This window comes from Mustelus asterias, chromosome 17 (assembly GCF_964213995.1).
Source record: "Mustelus asterias chromosome 17, sMusAst1.hap1.1, whole genome shotgun sequence".
In the NCBI taxonomy this organism is placed as follows: Eukaryota; Metazoa; Chordata; class Chondrichthyes; order Carcharhiniformes; family Triakidae; genus Mustelus; species Mustelus asterias.
The window spans coordinates 69,668,989-69,690,192 of NC_135817.1; the positions used below are offsets into that span (position 1 = coordinate 69,668,989).

Below are 21,204 nucleotides of genomic sequence, written 5' to 3' on the forward strand. Positions count from 1 at the left end.
AAAGCTTGTGTGGATTTTGCTACCAATTAAACCTGTTGGACTTTAACCTGGTGTTGTGAGACTTCTTACTAATTTTTTGGCACAGCGGGCCAGGAGAATCGCGCGGAGGAGTGGGGGCGGGGGGGGGGGGGGGGCGGTGGTGGTGGAGGGCGATGCACAGCATTCGCACAAGAGTTCATACCCTGCCAGCATCTCTAGATTTCAGGGGAAGTTAGCCCTTCTGGGTGTACAAGTCCACAGATCCTTAAAGGTGGCAGCACAGGTGAAGAGGGTGATCAAGAAGGCATATGGCATGCTTGCCTTTATTGGACGGGGCATAGAATATAAAAGTTGGCATATGATGTTGCAGCTGTATAGAACGATGGTTAGGCCACATTTGGAATACTGCGTCCAGTTCTGGTTGCCACACTACCAGAAGGGTGTGGAGGCTTTGGAGAGAGTACAGAGAAGGTTTACCAGGATGTTGCCTGTCATGGAGGGTCTTAGCTATGAGGAGAGATTAGGTAAACTGGGGTTGTTCTCCCTGGAAAGACGAAGGATGAGGGGCGACTTGATAGAGGTGTATAAAATTATGAAGGGCATAGATAGAGTGAACAGTGGGAAGCTTTTTCCCAGGTCGGAGGTGACGAACACAAAGGGTCACGGGTTCAAGGTGAGGGGGGCAAGGTTCAACACAGATGTCAGGGGGATGTATTTTACACAGAGCGTGGTGGGAGCCTGGAATGCACTGCCAAGCAAGGTGATTGAGGCGGACACGCTGGGATCGTTTAAGATTTATCTAGATAACCACATGAACAGACTGGGAATAGAGGGATACAAAAGAATGGTCTAGTGGGCACATGAGCGGCGCAGGCTTGGAGGGCTGAAGGGCCTGTTCCTGTGCTGTATTGTTCTTTGTTCTGTTCTTTGTTCTGGGCAATTGCTGGGAAAACCCTTATCTGGGAATTTCCAAGAGGAATTCCCCAGCACATCTTTGGGGTACCTTCCCTAATCCAACACTGGGGAGCCAAGATGTTACAGGCCAAACATGATGAATACAAAGACTTTTCCAATGGGTATTGGACATCCTGTTTTGCAGTCTCTAACTACTTTTTTGTCCCTTTTTGAAATAACAAATTATATTAGCTACATTTCAACTTCAGGAATCCAAATTTGTCAAATTGGGATGAATTTACAAAGGAAAGGAATGTAAGATCTATCTTGTGTCTTCAGAAATCCAGTTCTACTGCTTTTATTAAATCTGATATTACCAATATTCTCAATATCTTTTATTGACATATTAGCTTGTAAACAGTCGTCAGTTTTGAAATCATGCTTTTTTGCAGCACTTCAACATCTCTTGTCATTTGGTTTTGGTACTTCACAGTATATTTATCGAAATGTGTCCTCAAAGTGTTAAGACAGCAGATGGCACAAAAGCTTTTTCAATGCTGGATCAATATAAACCTGCTATGCAAACATATTGTAAACCACAAATAATCAAGATATTTACATTGTCGTATTTTCATACATTCTAATAAATGTTCACTCTGTAGAACTGACACTCGTGTTTCAGTAGAAAATCTCCGTACGTAGCCAAGTAAATATATTCGTGTGCATGACTACATATCAGCCCACTTCCTGTGATTAAAGAAATGTAATATTACATTATTTTCAGGAAGCCTGGGTCTCATATTGCATCGCCGTACCTAAGTTGACGTAGTTTAAGTGTACCAGATAGTCACATTGTACTCACCTTCAGTCCTCTGTTACAATCCCACTTGATATTACTACTGGATGGGAAGGTCCCAGAAAATAATCCTGGCTCAAAAGACTATAACTTTTACCTTTTGTTTTAAGAAAACATGGATGAACAGCCACAGGATTGCCAATTAACTTTTTAACAGACAAAAAAGACATTTATTAAACATAAAAAGTTTGACTATAGTACAATACTCCTTCACTCTCACTATGCAGATTTTGAGGATAACACAGGTTACAAAATATATCTCATGCTCTGACGAACGGTCATCCAGACTCGAAACGTTGGCTCTATCCTCTCTCCACAGATTTTACAGCATTTTCTGTTTTTATATCTCGTGCTATAATGTTCTCAGTAATTACACAGTAAAGGGATGGGCTAACTGTGGTCAGACAAACCTGACTCTAAAACCAAGTGGCGATATCACCCAATCACACTTCTGTGGATTCCTCCTCAAATCCACCCAGATGATTATTACACTATGAGCCAGCTGATCTCACTGGACTCTGGCTTCCACACGAGTGTTTCAAAACTCCACTCTCGAAAAGACATGCTTTAGAATCTGCAAGCATAACTTTCTCTCAGCTGTTTTCAACAAGGACCCAGTTCCAGGGTTTCCAACTCTCCTTTCAGTATTCCTCTTTATTGAAATGTCGCATGGTGGCACAGTGGTTAGCATTGCTACCTCACAGCGCCAGGGATCTGGGTTCGATTCCCGGCTTGGATCACTGTCTGTGTGGAGATTGCACATTCTCCCTGTGTCTGCGTGGGTTTCCTCTTGGTGCTCTGGTTCCCCCCACAGTCCAAGATGTGCAAGTTAGGTGGATTGGCCATGCTAAATTCTCCCTCAGTCCAAACAAGCACCAGAGTGTGGTGAATAGGGGATTTTCACAGTAACTTCATTGAATGTAAGCCACCTTGTGACTAATAAATGAACTTTACTTTAAACATGCTTCCACACAATCGCTCAAGTACACAGCCACCAATAGAATACGACTGCTTCACAGGCTGTATTAAGATGTCACCAAACATTTGATACCCCTGATGATTGGTTCCTCAATTTAAATCTGGTTACTGCAGCTGTCTCTTTAACTCAGAATATTTTCTCTGCCTTTTACTTGAATTCCAATGAACAGTGCCGTGTTCAAATTCCAGTTTATTTTGCCTCTCTGTCTTCAACCTTCCTAGAACCTTTCTTTTCATTCACTGGTTTCGAGAACTATTTGTTCTTTAGTATCTGTGATTTGTTTTCTTCCCATTACTCCATTGTCCTGCTTCTGGCAACAGCTGTGAGAGTTGTTTCTTCTCTAGCTGCTAATCTCCAACTGCCTTGGGTCCAGTTAAAAATAACTCAAAAGGTCTTTCTAACTTAAAGGTGGCCCCTGGTTGCTAAGCAACAGCCAAGTCCCTCGCGAAGCTCTGTTTGCTTTTCACATCGTAAACTCTCAAATCATAATGAAGACCCACCATGAAATGAAAGCAAAACCCCCATATACACAAACATCATGACTCTGGACAAGTCTGGAAGAGCCTCTGATGAATGGTCATCCAGACTTAAAATGTTGGCTCTATTCTCTCTCCACAGCTGCTGTCAAAGCTGCTGAGATTTTCCGGCATTTTCTGTTTTTGAATAAACGTTATATTTTTGATAGTCCCTGAACAATATTAAAGCTAGTTCTCACTTCAGCAGGAATTCAGCATTTCTGTTTTCAGAATCAGAAATCTCACTCTGGTGGGAAACTCCCTTATCCTCCTATACCATAGAATCATAGAATCCTACAGTGCAGAAAGAGACCTTTCTGTCCATCGAGTCTGCACTGACCACAATCTCACCCAGGTCCTATCCCCATAACCCCATACATTTACCCTAGCTAGTCCCCCTGACACTAAGGGGCAATTTAGCATGGCCAATCCACCTCACCTGCACATCTTTGGACTGTGGGAGGAAACCGGAGCACCCAGAGGAAACCCACACAGACATGGGGAGAATGTGCAAACTCCACACAGACAGTGACCCAAGCTGAGAATCGAACCCGGGTTCCTGTGAGGCAGCAGTGCTAACCACCCAACCCACCCTGAGTGGAATGGTCCATAACAGCAGGAAAGGATCAACAGATGGGAAAAGTGTTTGTAATAATCAAAGAGCACTTAAACAGCATGGTAATGGAGATAGTCGAGGTTTGGTGTCCTGATGATACAGGGAGTGCAGAGGCTGAGGCTATTTGCACTCAAAGGGGTAAAGCAGATCCAAAGAGCTTAACAATGTTGATGGGTTTAATGATTTCAGAGCCAGAAATGGATGTTTGGACACTGATGGGCACAGAAAATACAGTAGCATGGGTGATCAGGATCCTGGTTGGGACATAGTGGCCAGTGGGAACCTCAGGTTGGTGTGAGGAAAAGGTTGTAGTGGCTGACGTGGGGTGAGCGTCTCTGAAGCAGTAAAGGAGTGTAATGTCTGTTGAAGGTTTATATTTTGGTGGGATAACTGGGGACAGGATAGCTAGCCATGTGCAATCTGGTACTCTTCAGCTCATTACGTGTGCCTCCATGAGCAGCTCAATGAACCGTGCAGCAGACTGCTTCAGAAGTCGCTGTCCCTGCCATTACCTCATGGGGTCAAGGATCCAGGCATCATCTTTGCCTGGCTACTGCTCAGCCCTTCCCCACTAACCCTTCCTCCCTCCCTTGGTCATCCTCCATGCAACTTGCATTATCACCATCAGGTCTCCAGCATAGGCTGGCAGTTACAGACGCTTCCCAAAGAAGACAAATGCAACAACTCACAGTTAATTATGGAAAATCATAGAATCCCTACAGTACAGAAGAAGCCATTTGGCCCATCGAGTCTGCACCGACTCTCTGACAGACTATCTTACCTCTCTCTTGCCCTGTCCCTCTAACCCCACATATTTAGCATGGTTTATCTACCTAGTCTACAGGTCTTGGGACACTATGGGGCAATTTAGCATGGCTAATCCACATAACCGGCACATCTTTGGACTGTGGGAGGAAACCGGAGCACCCGGAGGGAACTCATGCAGACAAGGAAGAATGTGTAAACTCCACGCAGACAGTCATCCAAGGCTGGATTTGAACCCGGGTCCCTGGAGCTGTGAGGCAGCAGTGTTAACTAACTGTGCCGCCATCCCGCCCACTCCAGGTGTCTACTTCACCAGGTGCATGCCACTTATGTGCAGTTGTTAAAGTGAATGTTTTAATTTCTCACTGGAAAGGAACATAATTTGGACAGAGATCTTAACTCCAGTGAGCTCGCCTTTTAAATGAGCAAGCATGATATGCTGATGCATACAAGAGGAATTCCCAACATTATTTGTCAGGAGGTTTGACCCGCCTTTAACTCTCCATTAAACGTCCAAGAACATAGGGTGGAATTCTCCCAAAAAAGTTGTAAGTGTCGATACGTTGGAAAACTGGAGTAATTCACGCTGTTTTTTCAGTGGGAGTTCACACTAGAATCTCCCACACTCTGCGCACTGCAGAGGCCACCAGCATGAATATCATTAGATTTCAGGGGGCAGGGCCTATTCCCGCCTGGGAGGCTGAAATCAGCGGGCCTCTGTACATGTGCAGTGGCCCCGGAGTGTCAGCCTTTAGTTCGCTGGCCAGCTCGATCACTGGCCAGCCCGGGACCCTCGCAGTGCTACCCCCCAGCATCTCAGTCCATTCGCGGGCCAGTCCTGAACCACCCTCCCCCGTCCCAGCCCGCCCCAACCTCCAGCACCCACCACCCCCAACAGTGACGATACATCCTACAGGCAGACCCCCTACACCCTCCCCCACCCGGCAGCACCCCCCCTGCCCCGATTGCTGGCCTCCCTCCAGCCCCAGCTACCAATGCAGAATGGCAGCAGGACCCCCACCGATCACCCCCTAGGCCCCGACCCTCATAGACCCCGCCCCTCGGCCCCGTCCCCTTGACACTGCCCCATTCCCGGTGGGCAGTGCCAAGTTGCCCCCTGGGCATGGGCACTTTGTCCCTTGGGCAGTGCCAGGGGGCACTGACACTGCCAAGATGCCCATGCCCAGGGGGCACCACCCCCCCACCGCCTGACCCCCTGGGGGACCCCGATTTCCTCCCCTTCACTCCAGCGGGGTCATCCCGCTAGTTCCTTGAAAGTGGGGAGTTAGTCTGAATCCTGCTAGAGTGGAATACATCTGGCAGGGTGGGAGCTGCTTGTGGGCCCGGAAATTCAGTCGCGGGCCTGCTACTCACACTAAAATAACATTAGAATAATATTTAAAGTACTTACCTGGTATTTCCACCGGTTTCCAGCGTGAATCAGATGGTGCTAGAAATCCGGCGCTGGGAGATGCGGACATGGCAGGAACTAATGCACGAATCTCGCTCATGCCTGGACGAGAGATTCTCTCACCATGCCTTGCTAGAAAATTAGCGCGGCGGGGTGGGAGAATCACCCCCATAGTTGCTGGAGTTTATCCTGCCCCCGAAAAACTGATTTTTGGCCTTGTGCCAATTTAATTTCCCCCACCCACCGCGGGTTTATGCCTTTTGTAGCCTCCACACAACTTGCGTCCCTACCTATCTTCATATCATCCGTAAATTATAGGCTACATTACAGCTCCTTCATCCAAGTCATTAATGCTAAATTATCAAGGCCCCGCACTGATCCCTGTAGCACCCCATCAGTTACAAATTGCCAATCTGAAAAGGGCCCATTTATCGCAACTCTCTGTTTCCTGTATCCAATCCTCAGCACAAGAAGGCTTAACCAATGGCTGATCCGAATGCCAGAATTCACATGGGAATCATGGCATGTTCTTCCACACCTGACACACAGCTTCCCAAGAGCTGATCACCTGCCCCCATGCCCACCCTGTCATCAGACGTTTGAATATATTGAGCTGATCTTTCTCTTCACCCTACTGCAGCACTATATTCTCTACCCTCTCCTTTACTTCTCCCCTATATACTCTATGAATGGTATGCTTTGTCTGCATAGCGTGCAAAAAACCATGCTTTTTTACTGTATCCCAATACATGTGACAACGATAAGTTTATTTATTAGTTACAAGTAAGGCTTACATTAACACTGCAATGAAGTCACTGTGAAAATCCCCTAGTCGCCACACTCCAGCGCTTGTTCGGGTCAATGCACCTAGCCAGCACGTCTTTCAGACTGTGGGAGGAAACCGGAGCACTCGGAGGAAACCCACGCAGACACGGGGAGAACGTGCAAACTCCACACAGACAGAGACCCAAGCCGGGAATCGAACCCGGGTCGCTGGCGCTGCGAGGCAGCAGCGCTAACCACTGTGCCACCAGTGCCAATCAAATCAAATCTGCAGAAATCCACCTGCCCCTCACCATCCAACAACAGAAAATGCTGGAAAATCTCAGCACTTCCGACAGCATCTGTTCTCTCTCCAACAGATGTTGTCAGAACCGCTGTTATTTTTGCAGCATCTTCTGTCTTTCTGCAGTCATTTGCTTTTGCCTCTCTCCATGCTTGGGTTTCCTTGGGTTAGCTGCCGTGGCTGGCAGGTGCCTTGTGGCGGCGCTGCTGGGGGCGGGCGGGCTGGGAGATGGGAGGCGGGCCATCGGGGCTGATTCGGGCTTGTTGGTGAGGAGGCGTTGGGCCGGTGGCTGAGGGCTGACCATTTAGACAGGTAATGAAAGCAGCTGGCCTTTCACCGAGAACCGCGCCGCCGGCCCATTGTTGTTTGGCACTTCCTTTACATTTAACACTTTGCATCGATGAAGGTTAAATTTAGAAAAAGCGTGTTTTAGGAGCAACTTGTTTGTGAAGTTGGGAATCAAACTGGGAGCTGTGCTGTCAGGAGCACTGAACAACTGCAAAGGTGGATTAAAGAACAGTTCCACTTTCTCCATCCTCACGACATGATAGTTACTTTGATTATCTTCTGCCCCCTCTGATCCCATTACTTGTGGGATTTGATTTGATTTATTATTGTCACCTGTATTAACATACAGCGAAAAGTATTGTTTCTTGCGCGCTCTACAAAGCATACCGTTCATAGAGAAGGAAAGGAGAGAGTGTAGAATGTAGTGTTACAGCCATAGCTAGGGTGTAGGATGGAGTGGCACAGTGGTTAACGCTGCTGATGTGTATATGGATTTCAGTAAAGCGTTTGATAAGGTTGGGTAAGCTGTTGCAGAAAATACGGAGGCATTGGGTGTTTTTTAATCCATCGTGGAGTTTTACTTGGAGCTGGTGTACTTGGTCACCGCCTTTGTCCCTCCCGACACGGCGTGTTGATGTAGATGGAGTAACTCTCCTTCCTCGACCTTCGCCGCTTCTTGCCGCCCTTTGTTGTAGGATTGAGGGCGATTTAGCGGTTTGGATCAGGAATTGGCTAGCTGTATGAAGACAGAGAACAAAGAACAAAGAACAGTACAGCACAGGAAACAGGCCCTTCGGCCCTCCAAGCCTGTGCCGCTCCTTGGTCCAACTAGACCAATCGTTTGTATCCCTCCATTCCCAGGCTGCTCATGTGACTATCCAGGTAAGTCTTAAACGATGTCAGCGTGCCTGCCTCCACCACCCTACTTGGCAGCGCATTCCAGGCCCCCACCACCCTCTGTGTAAAAAACGTCCCTCTGATGTCTGAGTTATACTTCGCCCCTCTCAGCTTGAGCCCATGACCCCTCGTGATCGTCACCTCCGACCTGGGAAAAAGCTTCCCACTGTTCACCCTATCTATACCCTTCATAATCTTGTATACCTCTATTAGATCTCCCCTCATTCTCCGTCTTTCCAAGGAGAACAACCCCAGTCTACCCAATCTCTCCTCATAGCTAAGACCCTCCATACCAGGCAACATCCTGGTAAACCTTCTCTGCACTCTCTCCAATGCCTCCACGTCCTTCTGGTAGTGCGGCGACCAGAACTGGACGCAGTACTCCAAATGTGGCCTAACCAGCGTTCTATACAGCTGCATCATCAGACTCCAGCTTTTATACTCTATACCCCGTCCTATAAAGGCAAGCATACCATATGCCTTCTTCACCACCTTCTCCACCTGTGTTGCCACCTTCAAGGATTTGTGGACTTGCACACCTAGGTCCCTCTGTGTTTCTATACTCCTGATGACTCTGCCATTTATTGTATAACTCCTCCCGACATTATTTCTTCCAAAATGCATCACTTCGCATTTATCCGGATTAAATTCCATCTGCCACCTCTCCGCCCAATTTTCCAGCCTATCTATATCCTGCTGTATTGCCCGACAATGCTCTTCGCTATCCGCAATTCCAGCCATCTTCGTGTCATCCGCAAACTTGCTGATTACACCAGTTACACCTTCTTCCAAATCATTTATATATATCACAAATAGCAGAGGTCCCAGTACAGAGCCCTGCGGAACACCACTGGTCACAGACCTCCAGCCGGAAAAAGACCCTTCGACCACTACCCTCTGTCTCCTATGGCCAAGCCAGTTCTCCACCCATCTAGCCACTTCTCCTTGTATCCCATGAGCCTTAACCTTCTTAACCAACCTGCCATGTGGGACCTTGTCAAATGCCTTACTGAAATCCATATAGACGACATCCACGGCCCTTCCTTCATCAACCGTTTTTGTCACTTCCTCAAAAAACTCCACCAAATTTGTAAGGCACGACCTCCCTCTCACAAAACCATGCTGTCTGTCACTAATGAGATTGTTCCGTTCTAAATGCACATACATCCTGTCTCTAAGAATCCTCTCCAACAACTTCCCCACCACGGACGTCAAGCTCACCGGCCTATAATTTCCTGGGTTATCCCTGCTACCCTTCTTAAACAACAGGACCACATTCGCTATCCTCCAATCCTCAGGGACCTCACCCGTGTCCAAAGAAGCGACAAAGATTTCCGTCAGAGGCCCAGCAATTTCACCTCTCGTCTCCCTGAGCAGTCGAGGATAGATGCCATCAGGCCCTGGGGCTTTGTCAGTTTTAATGTTCCCTAAAAAACCTAACACTTCCTCTCTTGTAATGGAGATTTTCTCTAACGGGTCAACACCTCCCTCCGAGACACTCCCGGTTAACACGCCCCTCTCCTTTGTGAATACCGATGCAAAGTATTCATTTAGGATCTCCCCTATTCCCTTGGGTTCTAAACATAATTCCCCTCCTTTGTCCCTGAGAGGTCCGATTTTCTCCCTGACAACTCTTTTGTTCCTAACGTATGAATAGAATGCCTTAGGATTCTCCTTAATCCTGCCTGCCAAGAACATCTCGTGACCTCTTTTTGCCCTTCTAACTCCCCGTTTGAGATCTTTCCTACTCTCTGTATTCCTCCAGAGCTCCATCTGTTTTCAGTTGCCTGGACTTAACGTACGCCTCCCTTTTCATTTTAATCAGATCCTCAATTTCCCTGGTTATCCACGGCTCTCGAATCCTACCTTTCCTATCTTTCCTTTTTACAGGCACATGCCTATCCTGCAGCCTTATCAATAGTTCCTTAAAAGACTCCCACATGCCAGACGCGGACTTACCCTCGAACATCCTCTCCCAATCAACATCCACCAATTCCTGCCTAATCCGGCTATAGTCAGCCTTCCCCCAATTTAGCACCCTGCCCGTAGGACAGCACTCATCCTTGTCCATTACTATCCTAAAGTTAACAGAGTTGTGGTCACTATTTGCCACATGTTCCCCTACCGAAACTTTGACGACCTGACCGGGCTCATTTCCCAGAACTAGGTCCAGTATAGCCCCCTCTCTAGTCGGGCTATCTACATACTGTTCCAAAGAACCTTCCAGTACGCATTTTACAAATTCCTCCCCGTCCGGACCCCCAGCTCTCATCACTTTCCAGTCTGTGCCAGGGAAATTAAAGTCCCCCACTACAACAACCCTATGTTTTCTGCAGAGGGTGGTGGTTGATGGGAAACTTTCATCCTGGAGTTCAGTTACTAGTGGTGTACCGCAAGGATCTGTTTTGGGGCCACTGCTGTTTGTCATTTTTATAAATGACTTGGATGAGGGCGTAGAAGGATGGGTTAGTAAATTTGCGGATGACACTAAAGTCGGTGGAGTTGTGGACAGTGCGGAAAGATGTTGCAGATTACAGAGGGACATAGATAAGCTGCAGAGCTGGGCTGAGAGGCAAATGGAGTTTAATGCGGAAAAGTGTGAGGTGATTCACTTTGGAAGGAGTAACAGAAATACAGAGTACTGGGCTAATGATAAGATACTTGGTAGTGTGGATGAGCAGAGAGATCTCGGTGTCCATGTGCATAGATCCCTGAAAGTTGGCACCCAGGTTGATAGGGTTGTTAAGAAGGCGTATGGTGTGTTAGCTTTTATTGGTAGAGGGATTGAGTTTCGGAGCCATGAGGTTATGTTGTAGCTGTACAAAACTCTGGTGCGGCCGCACTTGGAGTATTGCGTACAGTTCTGGTCGCCGCATTATAGGAAGGATGTGGAAGCATTGGAAAGGGTGCAGAGGAGATTTACCAGGATGTTGCCTGGTATGGTGGGAAGGTCTTATGAGGAAAGGGACTTGAGGCTGTTTTCTTTAGAGAGAAGAAGGTTAAGAGGTGACTTAATAGAGGCATACAAGATGATCAGAGGATTAGATAGGGTGGACAGTGAGAGCCTTTTTCCTCGGATGGTGATGGCTAGCACGAGGGGACATAGCTTTAAATTGAGGGGTGATAGATATAGGACAGATGTCAGAGGTAGGTTCTTTACTCAAAGAGTAGTAAGGGCGTGGAATGCCCTGCCTGCAACAGTAGTGGACTCGCCAACATTAAGGGCATTTTAATGGTCATTGGATAAACATATGGATGATATTGAAATAGTGTAGGTTAGATGAGCTTTAGATTGGTTTCACAGGTTGGCGCAACTTCGAGGGCCGAAGGGCCTGTACTGCGCTGTAATGTTCTATGTTCTACTGCTGCCTCACAGTGCCAGGGACCCGGGTTTGATTCCCGGCTTGGGTCACCATCTGTGTGGAGTTTGCACATTCTCCCTGTGTCTGCGTGGGTTTCCTCCGGGTGCTCCGGTTTCCTCCCACAGTCTGAAAGATAAGAGGCTAGGTGCATTGACCCGAACAGGCGCCGGAGTGTGGCGACTAGGGGAATTTCACACTAACTTCATTGCAGTGTTAATGTAAGCCTTACTTGTGACTAATAAATAAACTTTTTTTTAAGAAAGATCAACTTAATGTGAGGTAGGTCCATTCAAAAGTCTGACATTAGCAGGGAAGAAACTGTTCTTGAGTGGGTTGGTATGTGACCTCAGACTTTTGTATCTTTTTCCTGATGAAAGAAGGTGGAAGAGAGGTGTCCGGGGTGCGTGGGGTCCTTAATTATGCTGGCTGCTTTTCCGAGGCAGCGGGAAGTGTAGACAGAGTCAATGGATGGGAGGCTGGTTTGAGTGATGGACCGGGCTTCATTCGTGACCCTTTGTAGTTTCTTGCGGCCATACCAAGCTGTGATACAACCAGAAAGAATGCTTTCCGTGGAGCATCTGTAAAAGTTGGTGAGAGTCGTAGTGGACATGCCAAAAGACCTTTGTCTTCTGAGAAAGTAGAGGCATTGGTGGCTTTCTTAACAATAGCATTGGCATGGAGGGACCAGGGCAGGTTGTTGGTGATCTGGACACCTAAGAACTTGAAGCTCTCGACCATTTCTACTTCATTCCCATTGATGTAGACAGGGGCATGTTCTCCACTACACTTCCTGAAGTTGATAACTATCTCCTTCGTTTTGTTAACATTGAGGGAGAGATTATTGTCGTTGCACCAGTTCACCAGATTCTCTATCTCTTTCTTGTACTCTGTTTTGTCATTGTTTGAGATCCGACCCACTACAGTGGTGTCATCGGCAAACTTGAAAATCGAGTTGGAGGGGAATTTGGCCACACAGACATAGGTGTATAAGGAGTATAGTAGGGGGCTGAGGACACAGCCTTGTGGGGCACCAGTGTTGAGGATGATCGTGGAAGAGGTGTTGTTGCCTATCCTTACTGATTGCGGTCTGTGGGTTAGGAAGCTCAGGATCTAGTGTGGTTTATAAAAACTTGAGTTGCTTAATTTTGCACTGTTGGAGTTTAAAGTTTTTATTTATTAGTATCACAAGTAGGCAATGAAATTACTGTGAAAATCCCCTAGTCGCCACACTCCGGTGCCTGTGTTCGAGTATACTGGGCGAGAATTTAGCATGGCTAATGCACTTAACCAGCATGCCTTTCAGACTGATCGAGCAAACCAAAGCACCTGAAAGAAACCCACACAGACATGGGAAAGACGTGCAGACTCCACGCAGACAGTGACCCAAGCCGGGAATTGAACCTGGGTCCCTGGAGCTGTGAGGCAGCAGTGCTCTGTGAAGCAGCAGTGCCACTGTTGATTATTGGTAGCCATGGCTCTGAGTGAAACAATACTTTTCATTGTGCCCCAATAAATATGACAATAAATCAAATCAAATTGCCTCTGAATCGGTTGTTGGTGCAAGTTTCACATCAGAGAGTTGAGTACATGATCTAGGTTGACTCTCAGTGCAGTGCTGGACTTGCTGTTCTTCGGATAGGATGCAAAACCGTGTCGCCAATTGCCCTCATCTGTGGATGTCAAAGATTCTGTGATGCAATTTAAAGAAGTGTTCTCCTGAAGTATCCATGACCATATCTTTCAACTGAAATAAATAGTCTGGTACTTAACATATTGCTGTTGTGGGAACTTGCTGTAAGCAAATTGGCAGCTCTGTTTAAAAAAAATGTTAAGAATACAACAGAAGTTGGTGTTTCGGCCCCTTGAGCTTGCTGTCCCATTCAATAAGATGATGGCTGATTGCACCTTGGCCTCACTTCCACTTTCTTTTTATTCATCCAAGTGAAGTAGGTGTCACAGCCTAGGCCAGTATTTAATGCCCATCACGAACTGTCCTTGAAAAGGTAGTGGTGAGCTGCCTTTTTTAACTGCGCCATGTGGTATTGGTATACACAGTAAGAGTTTTAACAACACCAGGTTAAAGTCCAACAGGTTTATTTGGTAGCAAATACCATTAGCTTTCGGAGCGCTGCTACTTCATCAGATAGAGTGGATATCATATACATCAGTGTTGTTAGGGAGGGAGTCAGCGAAAGTGAAGGAATCATAGAATCATAGAAACCCTACAGCACAGAAAGAGGCCATTCGGCCCATCGAGTCTGCACCGGCCACAATCCCACCCAGGCCCTACCCCCATATCCCTACATATTTTACCCACTAATCCCTCTAACCTACGCATCTCAGGATACTAAGGGGCAATTTTAGCATAGCCAATCAACCTAACCCGCACATCTTTGGACTGTGGGAGGAAACCGGAGCACCCGGAGGAAACCCACGCAGACACGAGGAGAATGTGCAAATTCCACACAGACAGTGACCCAAGCCGGGAATCGAACCCGGGACCCTGGAGCTGTGAAGCAGCAGTGCTAACCACTGTGCTACCGTGCCGCCCCTGGTGGCACAGTAGCACAGGAATGGTGATATATTTCCAAGTCAGGATGGTGAATGGCCTGGAGGGACCCTTCCAGCTGGTGGTGTTCCCATGTGTCCAGAAGACCATAAGAATTGGGAATAGAAGTTGGCCATTTATCCCTTCAAGCCTACTCTGCCATTTAATAAGCTGATGGCTAATCTAACGATTACTAAGTCCATTTTCCTGCTTTATCTCTCCCCTTAGTGATTAAAAACCTATCAACCTCAGCCTTGAAAATATTCACCACTCTTTGAGAGAAGAAATGTTTCCTCATATATGACTTAAATGAACATCCCCTTATTCTGCGACTATATCCTCTGGCCCTACACTCCCTCACGAGTGGAAACATCCCCCCAACATTTGTCCTATCTAACCCCCTGAGAATCTTTCGATATTCAATCATATCACCTCTCATTCTTCTGAACTCCAAGCAGTATAGTCCCAACCTGTTCAGTCTTTTCTCATGTGGCAGTTCCTCCATACCCGGGATCATCCGAGTAAATGCCCTCTGCACTGCCTCCAATGATGTATCTTTCCCTCAGTTAGAGGATTGTAGTCGCTAGCCCCTTTAAGGGGTGCTGATCAAAAGGGTCATTTGACCTGATCACCCAATGGGGAATGAGCTTGGGGTCCTTAAAAAGTTTATTTAAAGTTTATTTATTAGTCACAAGTAGGCTTATATTGACACTGTAATGACGTTACTGTGAAAATCCCCCAGTCGCCACACTCCGGCACCTGTTCAGGTACATTGAAGGAGAATTTAGCATGGCTAACGCACCGAACCAGAACGTCTTTAGACTGTAGGAGGAAACCGGAGCACCCGGAGGAAACCCATGCAGACACGGGGAGAACGTGCAAACTCCACACAGACAGTGACCCAAGCTGGGAATCGAACCCAGGTCCCTGGCACTGTGAGGCAGCAGCGTTAATCACTGTGCCATGCCGCCCATGTGGCTGAGCGTGAGCTTTTGCAGCCAGACTGATCCTGGTGCTGTGGAATGAAGACATCTATTATAGTACTCTGTAAAAAAAGGTAATAAACCGATTGCTGTTCATTTGCTAACTGGTGGTCACCTATCATTGCATTTATTACATTGGCAATGCGGAAAGCAGCAACTCCGTTTACAATGGAAAATTTGAAGGAAAGTTTTATTTGCATGAGTTGCAGAAACAAGTCCAGTCGAGTCAAGGAAAAGAGATAACCATGCCTGTCTGGAAAATTAGAACCTTCAACACTAATAGGGAAAAGTGGGTACAGTATGTGGAGCATTTGAAACATTTTTCCATGCTCATGAATTAGAAGGGGTGGATAAGAGGGCGGTTATATTGCTGACTGCATGTGGGACCCAGATGTATAATTTGATCCGAAGTTTAATATTCCTGGATGCGCCCAACATGAAAACACTTGCAGAGCTCGTTGAGCTAATAAAGAGGCATTATCACCTTCAGCCCTTAGTAACATTACAAAGATACAAATTTAATTCTACAGGGAGAGCCCCAGTGGAGATCATTGCAGCCTTTGGAGCAAGGCTGAGACAAATCATGGGACATTGTGATTTTTTAGCAGTGTTAAATGACATGTTAATGGACCAATTGGTATGCAGGGTAAACATGACTCCAGTGAGTTATAGGCAGCAGTCAACACAACTAACTTTGATAGTGATGTCGGGCCAAGGACCGAGTTTATAGGGACATGATTGGCTCCGAGAGATCAAATTGAAATGGCTAGAATTTTTTTTAAATAGAAGAGGGGGCCTGCACAAAGTCATCAAACATACCCCCAGGATTTGTTCCAGGAGGAATTGGGGAAGGTCAAAGGATTACAACAAAAATCCATGTGGATCCAGAAGTGACCTCAAGATTTTTTAGAGCAAGACCTGTGTCCTATGCATTAGTAGAGACGGTTGAGATAGAGCTAAAACAACTGGAAGACCTAGGCATCATTAGACCCGTACAATTTGCAGAGTGGGCAACACCCATTGTGCCAGTAGGGTCAAACCAAACAAGACTGTTTGTATTTGATTACAAGCTAACAGTGAACCAGGCTCTAATAGGTACCCCATCCCCAAAATATAGGATCTGTATGTGAAGTTGGCTGGTGATCCGAGCAGTTAGAATTGGGCAACGCAACAAGGGGATGTGTCACCATAAATACCCTTAAGGGGTTGTACCAATACACACGTTTACTGTTTGGGGTTTTGTCAGCTTGTGCCATATTCCAAAGTACCATGGAGAGTTTGCTACTAGCTTTGCCTAAAGTTGTCATTTACTTGGATGACGTTTTAATAACAGGATCCACTGAAGAGGAACATTTGGCCAATTTGGACAAAGTTCTGAAGTGATTTCAGGAGGCAAGAGTGCATCTAAAAAGAGAAAAATTCACTTTCAAGGTGTAGGAGGTGGCTTAATTGGGTATTGAGCTGCTGTACAGGGGTTGTACCCCATGGAGGACAAAGTGAGAGCAATTAAGGAGGCACTGGCCCCCCGGAACACTTTGGAACTAACATCCTTTCTTGGAATGGTCAGTTATTATGGGCAGTTCCTCTTAAATCTATCAACATTGCTAGCACCCTAGCACGTGTTGTTAAAGAAGCACCAGTGATTATGTTGGAAAGCACCACAAAAAGAAGCTTTTTAACCAAGTAAAGCAAATACTCCAGTCATCTTGCTTATTCGTGCATTTCGACCCTGCTAGGAACCTTGTACTTACTTGTGATGCATCACTATATGAGATTGGGACTGTTCTGTCCCATAGAATGGATGATAGGTTTGAAAGATCAATTGGATACACATTAAGAACCCGGACAGATGTGAAACTTGGGTACTTACGGATAGAAAAGAGCGGCCTAGCCATTATCGACAGCATCAAGTAGTTTCGTCAATACACATACGGGCAACATTTTACTATCATCACAGACCCCATGCCACTTTTGAGGCTTTTCAAGAAAGATAAGTCGATTCCACCAATTGCTTCTGTTGGGATACAACGATGGACTCTGTTCTTATCAGCCTATGAAGATATCTTTGAGCATAGGCATGGGGTGCACATAGCTAATGCAGATGTTTTAAGTCATCTCCCGCTGTCAGAGAGTGCACTACCCCATCTAGTGCTGGAAGAGATTGTAATAGCCTTAAACTTTCTGGGCACTTTACCAGTGACTGCACAACAAGTTAAGTATTGGATAAATAGTGACCCACTGTTACTGAAGATTAAACATATGATAATGTATGGATGGCAGAATGAGAATGCTTCAGAAGAAATGAAGCCTTATCAGCTCAGGAAAGCCGAGCTTAGTTGTGAGGATGCTGTCATCCTTGGGGGATCCAGAGTAGTCGTCCCCAGACCAGGGTGAGAATTACTGCATAATGCCCATCCAGGCATCTCGAAAGCTATAGAAACATAGAAAAACTACAGCACAAACAGGCCCTTCGGCCCACAAGTTGTGCCGAACACATCCCTACCTTCTAGACCTACCTATAACCCTCCATCCTATTGAGCTCCATGTACTCATCCAGGAGTCTCTTAAAAGACCCTATTGAGTTCGCCTCCACCACCACTGACGGCAGCCGATTCCACTCGCCCACCACCCTCTGTGTGAAAAACTTACCCCTAACATCTCCCCTGTACCTACCCCCCAGCACCCTAAACCTGTGTCCTCTCGTAGCAAACATTTCCACCCTGGGAAAAAGCCTCTGAGAGTCCACCCGATCTATGCCTCTCAACATCTTATACACCTCTATTAGGTCTCCTCTCATCCTTCGTCTCTCCAAGGAGAGAAGACCGAGCTCCCTCCCTATGATGTTGACAAGAAATTATCTTTGGTAGCCTGGCATTGATGCTGATCTAGGAGCGATTGTGAAGCAATGTGACCAGTGCCAATTACAAAAGAATTGCCCACAGAAGCCCCTTTACACCCTAGGAATGGCCAAGTCGGCAATGGGTGAGAGTTTATGTGGGTCCGTTTATGGGCCTGATGGGTGGAGGTGTTCGAAATGAAGCCACAACTTTATACGCCACAGTGGAGAAACTGTGCCACTGCTTTGCGACCTACAGGGTACCGGAAATATTTGTCCTGAACAATGGATTGACGTTCACAAGTGTCGAATTCCAGAAGTTTATGGAATTTAATTGAATCCAGCATATTCGAACCGCACCATATCATCCTTCATCAAGTAGGCTGGCTGAGTGGGCAATTCAGACCTTCAAGGCTGAGATGAAGAAACAGACACCTGCATCACTGGACACCAAGCTAGTAGGATTCCTGTTAGCCGATAGGACCACCCCGCACACCACTATGGAGTAGCTCCAGCTGAGCTGCTCATGGATCGCTGTTTGAGAACTTTGTTAATCAATTCTAATATTTTTCGAATAACCAAAGTAAGATTAACTGACCCGTAGTTTCCTGCATTTTGCCTCCTTTACTTTTTGAACCACATTAGCCATTTTACAATCTTTTTTGACAGTTCCAGAATCCAAGGATTTTTGGAAAAGCTCTGATGTCTGTTTTAATGTTTCTCGCTCGCTTGCCGTTGGTTTATTTTCTCATTCCTGCCTTTGTCCTTCTAGATGGTGGAGATTGTGGGTGTGAAATGTGTTGTATAAGGAGCCTTAGTGAGTTCCTGCAGTGCATCTTGTAGCTGGTACACAATGCTGCCGCTGTGTGTCGTTGGGGAGGGAGTGAATGTTTGTGGATGAGGTGCCTTTCTGCCTGTTTCCCATTATATTTGACTCACCTATTGTTCAAGATTTGTCTAAGTTGCAGCAGTGACTATGCTTCAAAGTTACTTCATTGTCTCTAAACTAGACAAGCTGAGGTCTTGAAATGTGCTGTGTAAAAATGCAAGTCTTTTATTTCAGTTTCACAGTTCTAAATCTTAATTGTAGTAAAAATAATTTTCAATAATTTTCTAATCTTGCATAAAAGGAAGAACCCAACGTCTTTACTTAATAAATTGATGAAATATAAATCTATGAATAAGTGGGGCTGAAGATTGTTGTTGATCTACATGTGGAGATATGAACATTTCCCATGACAGGTGATAATAAATTCTGATTTTTATAAAATGTTAAGCCATGGTTCTATTTGTTGGCAAGGGAGCATCTTTCTGAAAATATTTGTAGAAGTCATGATGACTGGTGGGCGAGGGGGGTAGTGGCGGGGAGAGGAGAGAGAGAGAGAGAATATTTGAATGTTTACTGCTGTTCTTTGCTAATATTTTTTGTTTTTGATTTGAGGGACATGCCACTGGCTGGCCAGCATTTATTGCCTATTCCTAGTTGCTCTTAAACCGAGTGGCTTGCTAGGCCATTTCAGAGGGCAGTTGAGAGTCAACCATATTGCTGTGGGTCTGGCATTACATGTAGGCCAGACCAGGTAAGGAGGGCAGATTTCCTTCCCTAAAGAACATTGGTGAACCAGATGGGTTTTTCCGACAATGATCAAATGGAATTCTTAATTCCAGATATTTTTATTGAATTCAAATTCCACCATCTGCCGTGGCAAGTTTCGAACCCGGGTCCCCAGAACATTAGCTGAGTTTCTGGATTAATAGTCTAGCGATAATTTCACTAGGCCATCACCTCCCCTTGATTGACTCAGCAGGTTAAACTTCCAGTAGTACCATTGTACAATTTTGGTTCCCTAAGCATTGGCTCTTGTCATCCAATATTTTAAGATACCCAGATTTAGTTTATATCCCTATGATCAAGCAGAAATAGATATGAAATTCCGAGATGCTTGGTCTGTGTCTCCCTCGAGGACTGAGTTTTCACACTTATTAGAGACCACCTGACCCAAAAAGAAGCAACACAGCTATCATCAGCATATTTATGATCCTGTTATCATTGCTGTGAGCAGAATATATTTATGCAAACTCTCAGGTGAATTACATTTCATTTATTTATACAAAATGTTTAACTGATTTTTTCATAAAGACACTAGTTCGGATTTATTTCTTTTTTACTTGTGTGTATTTATAGAAAGCAAACATTGCCAATCCATGCTTGGGTCTAAAAACTATAATTTTGGTTCGTAATCTTGTGGCGTAATGTGTATTTTACAGCTAAAATAAATTAGTTTTGAAACTGGGAGGGAGAACCTTATGATTCTATGAACATGGTTAACGTCAGTAAATATTCTTCATAGTTCTTCAAGACCAGACAAATTAAAATGTGGGAGCCAAAGAGATGAATTTGCCAAGTATAAGGGAGTCTTCCTGGGTGACCCCTCTGGATCAAAGATTCCTTGCTTTCATTCGAGCTTGATGGGTTTTTAGACGGCTGATAAGTCCAGTATGCAACGTATAGACTCTACCAGTTGTGGGGCAATGGCTGCTTAGTGGTCGGGTAGATAAATTGCTTGGAAATTCATGCACCATCTCTCCAATGCCTTGACTTTGCCTCTGCATGTTTCTGATGAAGTGTCTCGATGCGGTTGGTGTCTTTTCAAATGAACCTTCTCCATCTAGTTAGTCACAGACCAGGGACTCCCATGAGACAGCATGAATGTTTGATCGCTTCAGGGAAACTTTGAGGACATCCCTCAAGCGTTTCCGCTGTCCCCCTGGGAGATTTCCACCACGACCAAGTCCTGAGCTCTGCAGTTGTTTTGGGAGTTTGGTGTCAGGCATATGAAAGACATGTTCTGCGCAGCAGAGCTGGTTTTGAATGATTAGCGTCTCGATGCTAAGCATGTTGGCTTTGGAGAGGATGCTGCTTTCGGACCTCTTTGCTTGCCACCTGATTAGGAGGACTTTGCGAATGCACTATTGGTGGTATTTCTCCTGTTTGTGGTAGTTTGCTGAAGGTCCTGAAACAGACAGGAGTGTGGGGATCATTGTTGCTCAGTAAACCATGACCTTAGTCTCAGGTTTGAGTTTCTGGTCCTCAAATCCTCTTTTTCTCAGTCAGCTGAAGACTTAGTTGGCACCTTGGTGTATTTTGATATCTGTGCCTGCCATCCAAGGGAATTACTTGCAATTTAAGACCTTCTAGCCCTCCCTCC

At 45.8% G+C, this 21,204-nt stretch overlaps 1 protein-coding gene across 3 annotated transcripts in view; it reads left to right on the forward strand.

Moving 5' to 3' along the window:
- Positions 1–7,299: 7,299 nt before the first annotated feature.
- The window catches only part of LOC144506594 (E3 ubiquitin-protein ligase DZIP3-like), a 144,215-nt gene continuing 130,310 nt past the window's right edge, over positions 7,300–21,204 (forward strand). Inside the window, exon 1 of one of the 3 annotated variants that reach the window (XM_078232930.1) lies at positions 7,300–7,393. The gene's annotated coding sequence lies outside the window, so the exon portion shown is untranslated. Of the gene's footprint in view, positions 7,586–21,204 lie in introns of all 3 variants that reach the window. The other 2 variants (XM_078232933.1, XM_078232931.1) reach the window with 2 other exon arrangements.